Here is a 10,562-nt window from a genome sequence, read left to right on the forward strand (position 1 = left end):
CGAAATGACAAATACGTAGATTACAGTGGTAAGGAGAAGAAGGGATCCAGTTCTTAGCAAACTTAACACGACAGAAAGCATTTGCTGCTGCTTCTGGAATGTGTGTATCCAAGCATTCTGTGAAGTCTAATGTGATCTTAGGCCACCTGCTGCCTTGGAAACTAGTGGTCAGATACTCTCAGCAGTGGGCATAACCAGCTAGAACATTTTGATTAGATGAAATTTCATGGAACTGAAATATTTCACACACTGGTTTCAGTGAATTTCTCTCAAGGACTGAAAGAGAGAGAGCACTCTCTCCCTCCTTGAAAAAAAAAACCCGTATCCTGGCAGTTTGGACACCAGGATGTTGGAGCTCTAGATTCAAGTCCTTTTTGGACCAAGAGATCTGGAATTAAATCAATTGCACCTGAAGCCAACAACAGGCTAGCCAGGCTGCAAACAAAGAACAAAGTCAAAAGATTTAACTTTCAGCTTACAAAAGAAAAAATTTGCTTACTATTCAGTGTTGTATGACTCACTTCATTGCAACCCTGAAGCTTTGAGAATCCAAGTGAAATTTGCCCATTTGCCCAGAAGCAAAGCACTCAGGTTACAAAAGCTACCTGTACAGAGTGTTTCAGACAAAGGCTGGTTTACAAAGGATCTAAAACTACTGAAACATCCAGTAATGAGAGTTTCACTTCCCAATAATCTTGCTTTGGAGAAGCAGAAATTCATTTTCCTCAGATACAATTTTAAGGTTATGAGGCTGAACAAAGAGTATCGTTATTGTAGGCATAATAGAATCAAATTAGCAAGGAGAAAATTTATTAGTATCGTTAGGTATATTTCCACATGTCCTACCTCCGCAGTATAAGAACTGGAGTACAGAAAGAAAGTGTGGTGGATGGGACAGCTGCAAAATATTGCCAAATATTGCTTTCCACCCAGCCAGCAAGGCCAGACTGTGCAACAAGTACATATATTGGCCGCAGACTTCCTACACATGCCTATAAACCTAAACGGCCATTTACAAAATGTGAAAGGCAATTTAGGTTTTGGCATATGCAGTAACTAGAGAATAGCACATTTTCAAAATGTCCCTTTCAACCCACCGAGCCCCCACTGCAGCTCCCTCATCCTGGTACTGTGAAGCACCACAGCCAGGACCCCAGCAATGGCTCAAACTAGAACTGCAAAGGCAAGATCTTGCAAACTGCCTGTGACTCCCCATTAAATTAACGCTCTTTATTAAAAATGTCTTTTCAATCACTCACATTTCCTCACATCCAGCTATGAACATTCCTGAGATTTTTCAAGGTCACCTGTGCACATGGATGTCCCCTTCTCCTATTTTGAAATCACTGAAATGACTTCTATTTTTGTCTTTGGGCTTAGAGCAAAGCTGCCCTTTGAAAGTACCAGGTGGGTCACACTTCCCAATAACAGTCATTAGCAGGTATGCCTAGGATTTTGATTTCAGCATATTTCTATGGAAATCATCCTTTTGTTGTCTTTTACTCCTCATAGATCATTTCAGTACCAGGCTCATAAACCCAAGTGATTCTAGAAAACAAATAGGGATGCATTTCTGGAAGGAAAAAAAAAAAAAAAAAAGCTATGTGCCACAAGAAATGCTATTATTAGTCTGTGTTCTCTGAGGGGTATGGTCAGTGCAGGGGAGGCTTCCCACCTACTCCTTTTGCAGCAATTGTGTTTTTACAATTTCAAATTTAATACTTTTTCTAATATATTATATGTTACCTCCCATGTATTTAAACTGTACTTAAAAGCATGCTAAGAACTGGTAATTCTTTAATGGTTGTTCACTTACAAGCGATTGTGGGTCATTACACAATCATTTAAAGGGCATTAATGAGAACCATTTAATGGTTTTAGTAGAATATCATTGTAAGGGACAGGGGAAAAGTTACTGGCTGTAAATTTTTATGACCATTTCTTACAAAACGTATTACTTTAAAGATTTATGTATGTAACAATGAGTACAATAAAAGCCATGCTAAAAATAATTTGAAATCAAAGTAATGCATATAGATGAGGTCCTACTTGCTGCAGTTTTGCATGCAGTCAGTAAGATTTTCTTTCTTTTCTTCTAGATACCTTACTACTTGCAGTGCAGCTTCAGATCTCCTTTATGAAAAGTCATAGCAGAAAAAAAATCGCTCAGGTCTATGTTTTAACAAAGCATAAATTGTCCTTTACAGTCTATATTTTATTTTTACTTTTCACTCATTGTTTTGCATATATAGTCAGTATTTTTTCAGTTTCTCCCCGGATACAGCACAATAAGACAGCTTTTAACCAGAATGTAAGGAGAATTACTTTTATAAAGCATCTTGAGCTGTACATTTGGTTGGCTTTTTATAAATGGAAAAGAAAAGGAGAACTCTGCATGCCAAAATTAAAAGGTTGCCTATTTCCCCACAGGGAAATTCTTTATTACTATACTAGACCAGAGCATACTTTCAAAACTACAGAAACTTATTTTGAAAACTATTCATATGGATGCATTAACCTTATTAAAGTGCTTTAATAACAAAACAGTCATCATTTTATGCCTGGTTTTGTCCATTTGTGATTCGCACGGAATACATAATGAGGAAGACAATGCCCTTTTTTCCCCAGTATTCTTGCATAAGTAGGAGAATATTTCTAATTAAAAGGCAGAGTTAGCACAGCACATGAATTGAACTGAACCATATCTCTGGAAATGCTGATATTTTTACTGTTTGCATTAAGTAAGGATTGTATTTCTCTCTGAATCTGGCCCAATACCCATTACCAATAAGATTAAGATTTAAGATAACTTGGTCAAAAGATGGTGAATTATAACTTTTAATTAAAATGTAGAAAATAGTTTCTTTAAAATAAACATGGTAATACTTTCAAGATCATTAATTTTTTATGTAACAAACAACAAAACCAACCTGAATATTTTAAAGTGTGACATTGTAGAGCGAAGGAAGAGGGATTTTTTGAAATTTCTCGATGCAATAAAAGCAAGCCATGCAAGTTAATCTGCAGATTTTTTTGGTTTTTGAAATGCTGCTATTCTTTCATGATGAGTTTTAGCCTTACACTACCTCTCCAAAAATTCTATTTAAAGATATTGGGGGAGGGTGGTAGTGGTGGGGTGAGTAATGGGGGTGTGCGGGGGTGTGTGTGTTATTACGGTATTTTCTCCACTTACTGTTTTACTGGTTTATTTCTGGTTATTTTGAAATTACTAAAGAAATTCAGTAGCTAGACTGATTTGATTTGCTTCTGTGTTTCAAATTCTGTACAAAGAAATGTTACTAACGATTAACAGTACGTGAAACTGACTGTCTCACATTTACTACAGATAAATAGTCTATGGACTTCTCAGTAATTCTCATTGTTGTCTATCCTGGTATGTATTTTAGTTGCCAGAATTCTGCTTAATACAAGAGCAGAATGTAACTAATTTTATTTAAATATTGTAAATCTTGGGAGGGAAATGTAGGACCCACGGAAGCTGGGAACTATAGTCATAAAAGAGATGAGAGAAATCCAGTAAAAGCTCCCAGGCAAGTCAGCAAGCTAACATTTTGCTGTATGCGGCAGAAGATGCATCTATACATCCCAGCCTCTAACTGCCATGCTTTTCTGTTCCTCGAACTCTCGTGAACAAAAATCATCGCCCACACCTGACTGTGTCATGGCCATAACATAGGGGCTAATGGGAATAGGATGAGATCAAATCTGCTTTTACCTGCAACCTGAACTAGGATTTAAAACCTGAATTTCTGAAACAAAAGGGTGATAGACTAAAAATCAATGGACTACTTCATTCCCTGGTTTTGTGATCCCTCTCATTATTTGCATTTTTCAACTCTCTCCCGTTTTATTTTTCACTGGATATTAATCACTGCTAACTATATTTTCCCATACCAATTCTTCACCTCATCAGAAAACAGCACCTGCACTCAGAGCACAAAATTAAGAGATTCATAAAAATCAAGGAATGAAATGGCACATTGGTTTAGTGTGTCAGCCTCTCACCTCTAGGAATACAGGACTGTGAAAGAGGAAGGGGGGCAGAAATAAAAGTAGTAAAGAGAACAAGAAGCAGAAATTTAAATAAAGAGAATAACAGGGACACCGACAGGAAGAGACAATGGGAGAAGATGAAGATGTGTGAATGTAACTGAAAAAGGAAAAGTGGAAGTTGGGTGGATGAAAGATTAGCAGTTATATGAAATTATTGTCTTTACACACCTCCACACACTTGCACATGCTACAGCACACGCTAAAACAAAGCGAAAGGTGAAAGCAAAGCACCAAAATTGTTCACTTTTTTCCTATAGCCCCACTGAAATAAAGGAAATTAAATGCCATAAATATATTCAAACATTAAAGATTAGATTTACAGTAAGAAAAGCAAATAAATTGTGAGTAACGATTTGAGGTTGTAGAGGTCTCTGAACACTACATTCTTTTTATTTGTCATGTGTAGTGCAGTATTTAGATTCACTGAGGTAGATTCAGAACAGAGGCTCTGCCTAGTTTTTCAAGACATTTTGCTTGTGCTTACCTTGTCCCTCCTTAATCAAATAATAAAAGTGTGGACTACACAGGGACCTTTGTAGTTACAATACTGCAAGCCCAACAACTACAAAACAATATGGTATGTGGCAATTATTGACTTCGCACACACAAGACTGACTCTTCTTCAGAGCTTTTTGAATTTAATAATGTTTACTGATGATCCTTTGGCTACTCATACAAATACAGACTGTGAGAAGGGTAGTATCCCAAAAATGTTATATCACAGTATGCAATGAAAAGGCAAAGCTGTTTATGCTTAAAATACACTTTACCTTAAAAATATTTTAGTCCAGTGGGAAAACTCCTACTGTTCATATATATATATACACACACACACACACAGAGAGTTTAATCCACTACCTTCTCCCTAAAATTGTTTCAAATTATATTCAAGGAAGCTGTCTAAAGTTCTGAGTTTCCTCTTCTGGCTTTGCAGAAACAGTTAACTGGGAATAGATGGAAAATGAAAAAAGTATGGAATTCAAAGATAATTCATTTACTATACATTTTCAAGGTATCAAAGTTTAAAAACACCTGTGAATGACAGAAAAATGGAAAATAGCAGTTAAAGTTGCTGACAATACCCACTGCACAAAAACTGAGGAGTAATTGCACAGAACCTGGGAAAGCAAGAGGGACACTGAAAGCGGTGGAGATCCGTTTAGCTCCACTGATCTGATCCACGATCTCTGAAATGCAGATACGGCCAGTGTCTCGGAAAACTGATTTCGGATAAATGGTGACTAGGAGACTGCCACTGTAGAACTGTAGGTACACATCCAAACCCAACCGTCCAAACATGCGTGGCTGAGACTTGACATGGAAAAGTAAAAGGATGAGGAAACCATTTCCTGAGAGGTACTTTGTAGGTACCAATCTTGGGAAGCACAGTGCAGCTACAAACCAGACACAGCACTTCTCATGCTGTAGGGAAAGCCTTTGATTTTTTCCTCCCATTTCCTAAATTGGAGACAGCATCTTTCAGTATTAATTGTAAAGGCATTTGAATTTAGTGCTGCGCAGCTCATGCAGCTGACCACAGGACAGAAAGGTTAGTAGCCCTGCCTCTGCCAGGTTAGGAAAGGGTGCTTTTCTTCATGGTCACAACTTCATTTCTCTCTTTGGCTCTGGATTTCAGATATGCAAAATAACCTGGTCAGAAATATATTTTTACTGCAGAAAACACAGAACCTGAGCTGTTAATATCTGAACTACAGGGTCCCTGAAAGGCAGAAGGGGCATTTACTGTACCCAAGAAGGCTCAGAGATACTACATCAGGGCATTCTGCTGATCAATAAAAAAATATTTTAAGATACAACAGCAATGAAAGCCAGTTAGAAACGCCTTATTAAACATGATCATATTACAGACTGCAAAATTACCATGGTGGGGAACTCATTGTATAAATGGGTACAGAGCCTACTGCATGCTAGAGTCCAGGCTCGCTCTGGCTTCTAGCTGTTACCAGAATACAGGAATAACTGTTAGAGTACTCAGGGGCCCCAGTCAGCACCATTGTCCTGGTGTGCTATCCTCTTTCAAAACAAAGTCATAGGGACTTCTCAGAGAAGCTTACAAGCTAAGAAGTCAGGAAAGCGAAGGACTTTTGAGTGGTAGTGCATTCCAACGATCCATTTGCTACACATGGAGCAATTGGAGTGCAGAGAGTGATCAAAACAGGTCTTTAGAAGTGTCTACATGAAAATCTAGATAGACAGGAAGGAAAGATCCCTGCATTTTGCTCTTCGTTCCAACACTGTCTGCAGCCATTGTTAGTATATTGCGCTGAAGTTCTGGTATCATATACCTGTTCAAAAGAAAAAAAAAGTCCATTCTGACCTGTGCGCATCTATTTGTGGATAATTTCACCACGCCGACCTGTCAGCTTTCTCTATGCATTCTTTTGCCTACCATACCTCTGGGCACGTGCACAGTAGAAAAGTACCGAAGTATGGTTTATAGTAAAACTTTGGGGTTTGTAACTGGGGCACATGAGTAGCTGTCGTGGTTTAGCCCGAGTCAGCAACCACGCACCATGCAGCTGCTCACTCACTCCCCTCTGTGGGACAGGGTAGAGAATCGGAAAACTAAAAGTGAGGCAACTCATGGTTGTAGATAAAGACAGTTTAATAGGTAAAGCAAAAGCTGCGCGCAGAAGCAAAGCAAAACAAGGAATTCATTCACTACTCCCCATGGGCAGGCAGGTGTTCAGCCGTCTCCAGGAAAGCAGGGCTCCATCACGCCTAATGGTGATTTACTGGGAAAACAAACGCCATCATTCCCAACGTCCCCCCCTTTCTACTTCTTCCCCCAGCTTTATCTGCTGAGCATGACATCATATGGTATGGAATATCCCATTGGTCAATTTGGGTCAGCTGTCCTGGCTGTGTCCCCTCCCAGCTTCTTGTGCACCCGGCAGAGCACGGGGAGCTGAAAAAGTCCTTGACCAGTGTAAGTGCTACTTAGCAACAACTAAAACATCTCCACATTATCACCACTGTTTCCAGCAAAAATCCAAAACAGTCTCATACTAGCTACTACGAAGAAATTTAACTCTACCCAAGCTGAAACCGGGACAGTAGCTTTTCTGTGAATCACTGAGACACACAGCCCTGTTCGCTCCACATGAAGGTGCAATCATGGTAGAACTGATGTGCTCAATTATTTCCTACGAATCTAGAGGAGCACATGTTTAAAGTAACCATGATGTAAGCAGCCCGCTCTATGAAACAAGTTGGGAAGCAGAAACTCCCCAGCCTCAATTCCTGCCTGAATGCGACTGACTCCCTGAATTATTTACCTCTTTTCTTTAGATTCCCCATGTGTAATTGGAGAATAACAACACTTACCTACTTCACAGCAAGACTCTTGTGAGAACTAATTAATGTTTGTTGCACAACACTTTGAATTTGTGAAATGTCATTTAAGTGATAAGTATTATTGCCATTATCGTCAGTGTTGTCCTGGGTACCACAGATACATAAAGCTGTCTGCTGTAAGAGCTACTTAATATGTTAAGAACAACGCACAGAATAATGGGAAAAGCATCAAATCCTTTTCATTTTCTTAGGAACACCAAGTGCTTAAAGAAAAAAAAAAAAAAGGTTGACAAATATCTGCTTGCTTTACAGATTTCTTTGTTAGGGTCTGTATTTTCTGCCACACTCACTTTGACTGGGCAGTATCTCATCCCCAAAGTACTTGCTCCAACTCGTCATCAATGGGACCCATTGTGTAACAGCAGTGGAACCCACCACACCAGGAGCCAGCTGAAACTGAGATGTTGCATATGTGCAGTTTAATAAGTCTATTTTTTCCTACCTTTGCTTCCTGTGGAACCTCATTTCCCTTTTTAATTTCGTTTTCCCTTTCTAGACAGCAAAGGTAAGGTCATCAGCCAATGATGTAATATGCTAGTTAGTAACGTGCTGGAAAGTGTACCACGTACAATAATAACTACATTTATTTATACAATTTCAACATTAATTATATTTTTAAATCTATTTATATAACTCCTATGGATAAATTACAAACTATTACTAAGTATTCATATGGGTTAGGGAAAACAAAAAAAAAAAAGGAAGAGAGAGAAAAGTCTTAAATTATGTCCAAAAGGTAAGAATATGATTCTGCACATGAGGAGTGAGACCCTGAAAGTTTATTTCCTTCTGAAAGACAGGGATTCCAAGAAAACCCTGTTAGTTACAACCCTGGGACAGATGAAAGCTCAGTTTGGACTTTGTACCCTACCAACTCGGTATGCTCTGAAAAAGTTAAATAGCGACACCTAAGACTGTGATTCTCTGGTAATTTTTTCCTCATTAACCCAAGGTTGTGGGGAATCAACTCCAGTCAGGAAGATATTTACATCCAGATCATTGGGAAATGAGACTACCCAACATGGATTGTGTTCTGCACAATATTTTAGTGTCCCAGACCTATTAAGTGCTATGAGATTTATACCATGAAGATCATGTACCATGCTATAATTTACATTTTAAAAGTTGGCTTGCAGCTGCTTACCCTTGGCCTGTTCTTCCATTATATACAAATTAATAACGTCTGTAACCTGTGCTTCCTTATGCTAAAGGAAATTAAAGAACAGGGCATGGGGGAAGAAATAACGATAAAAAAGTTACACTAAATGACAAAATTTCTGAACTGTTGTAATATGTCTGAAAAAATCTGGCTTAACGCATCTATGATATAATGTGTTAAAAATAAGAGGCTTTTAATGTACTTTTCATATTTTTGACTTCTCAGATAAGTTCCTCAACAAGTGATAGTTATGGCAGCTCACAGTATGCAAACTACAGAGGACTCCAATAAGATCCTCTCTGTTAAACATGCAGTGATACTGCAAAGCACAGATAAAAGTGTAAATAAATAAATAGATAGACTGATAACATAAGATACCAGGGTACAAATCACAGAGATAAACTTAAAACTTGAGAAAACAGCCCTTGTATATATAAAGTGAAGGATATCTTCACTTTAGACATTGTAAGCTAAAGTACAAAGTATCATTCCTTAATACAGGTTTAAAATACTCCAATTTAGTTTACAGAAGAAGAGAACTATATGCACAAGAAGCAGCAGTGTATATTCTTGCTTTAATGTAATGATGGTGAGGGCTTTCAAATCAATAGGCAGGAAGGTATCTGTCCCCAGAGCAAACAAGAGCCGAGTAGAACACAAGTAACAGCAGTGCAGGTCATGGTACCAGTCTGAAAACGAGCATCAGCCCAAGCAAAGTGGATTGCCAAGTCCCAAAAGTACAGTTCAGTTTGCACTGTCACTCATTCAACTGCTGACTCTGCTAACATTGCTGGGAAAAAGGGAGGGGGCAATAAGTAACATTAAGTATTAGAAAACCTACTACGAAACCCACCTGAAGCAGATACATTTGTGTTGTGAAACCAGGTTGAGACCAGTAGCACATTTCAAGTAAGACATAAGAGGCATGCAAACATTCAACTGACTTGAAATATTACATATTGCACCACGCAAATGGGCACAGGTCATTCACCACCCAACGCAAAGAATTTACATTAAGGTACATGTAAACTAAATCTCTAAACCTGGAGTTGAATTCAAGTCCCCTGCCATTATATGGGTTTTTCTTTCTGAGTAACAGACTACGTAATGGGACTGAAGGATCCAGAAAGACAAAGAGCATCACAGAATGTAAATTACTGCGCCAAACTACCCAAGGCAGGCACAAATGGAGTTTCTGCTGCACTTTCTATTTCTCCTTCAGAAGGGGATAATAAAAAGCTGGAGCGGAAGAAGAGTTGATGCATGCAGGCTGACAGGAGCTTAAAAATGCACTGAAGACCAGAGAGTAAGCAGGAGCAAGAACAGTAGAAAGGGACAAGGGTTGTGTTAAACATACAGCGCCCTTATGAGAAAGTATGCTTCACCCCCCTCCAGTAATAAGTGCACCAAACCCCAGCCTTTACTTACTGTACATGCACATATCTTTGACCTATATTTTGAGAGCCACTAAGAAACCAGAATAAGGACAAATAAAAATGAGGAGAGGGCAGTTTTTTTGTTGGTGGTGTTTTTCCTCCTCTTCTCTTTCGTGTTAAATAGCACAGCCTCAAGCCATTCCTTACAGTTGCAAACACGTTCAAATGAGACCTTCAAAGACTGGAGGCTGAACTCTCCAGGGTGGACTCTCTTGTAATCATTAAGCTAAGCATAAATACAAAATTGCTGTAAACAACAAGCTTCTATGAAAGAGAATGTTAAAATATCATGCCACCAAGTCAACAGGAAATCGAAGCCACCTTATACACAAGTCATGGTCACAATGCACACTGAGTTCACATCAAAATGTAACTTGGTTTTCTTCTGCTTATATTTATTTTCTGTGTATTACTTTGTGCAACAACAAAAGCCAGTAGGGGAAGAAGAGAAGCAAAAATAAGACAGTCCTGGTAAGAAGAATACTTTCAATTGCCTTCTGCCCTCCTAACAGCCT

The sequence above is a fragment of the Phalacrocorax carbo genome, chromosome 3 (genome assembly GCF_963921805.1).
Source record: "Phalacrocorax carbo chromosome 3, bPhaCar2.1, whole genome shotgun sequence".
In the NCBI taxonomy this organism is placed as follows: Eukaryota; Metazoa; Chordata; class Aves; order Suliformes; family Phalacrocoracidae; genus Phalacrocorax; species Phalacrocorax carbo.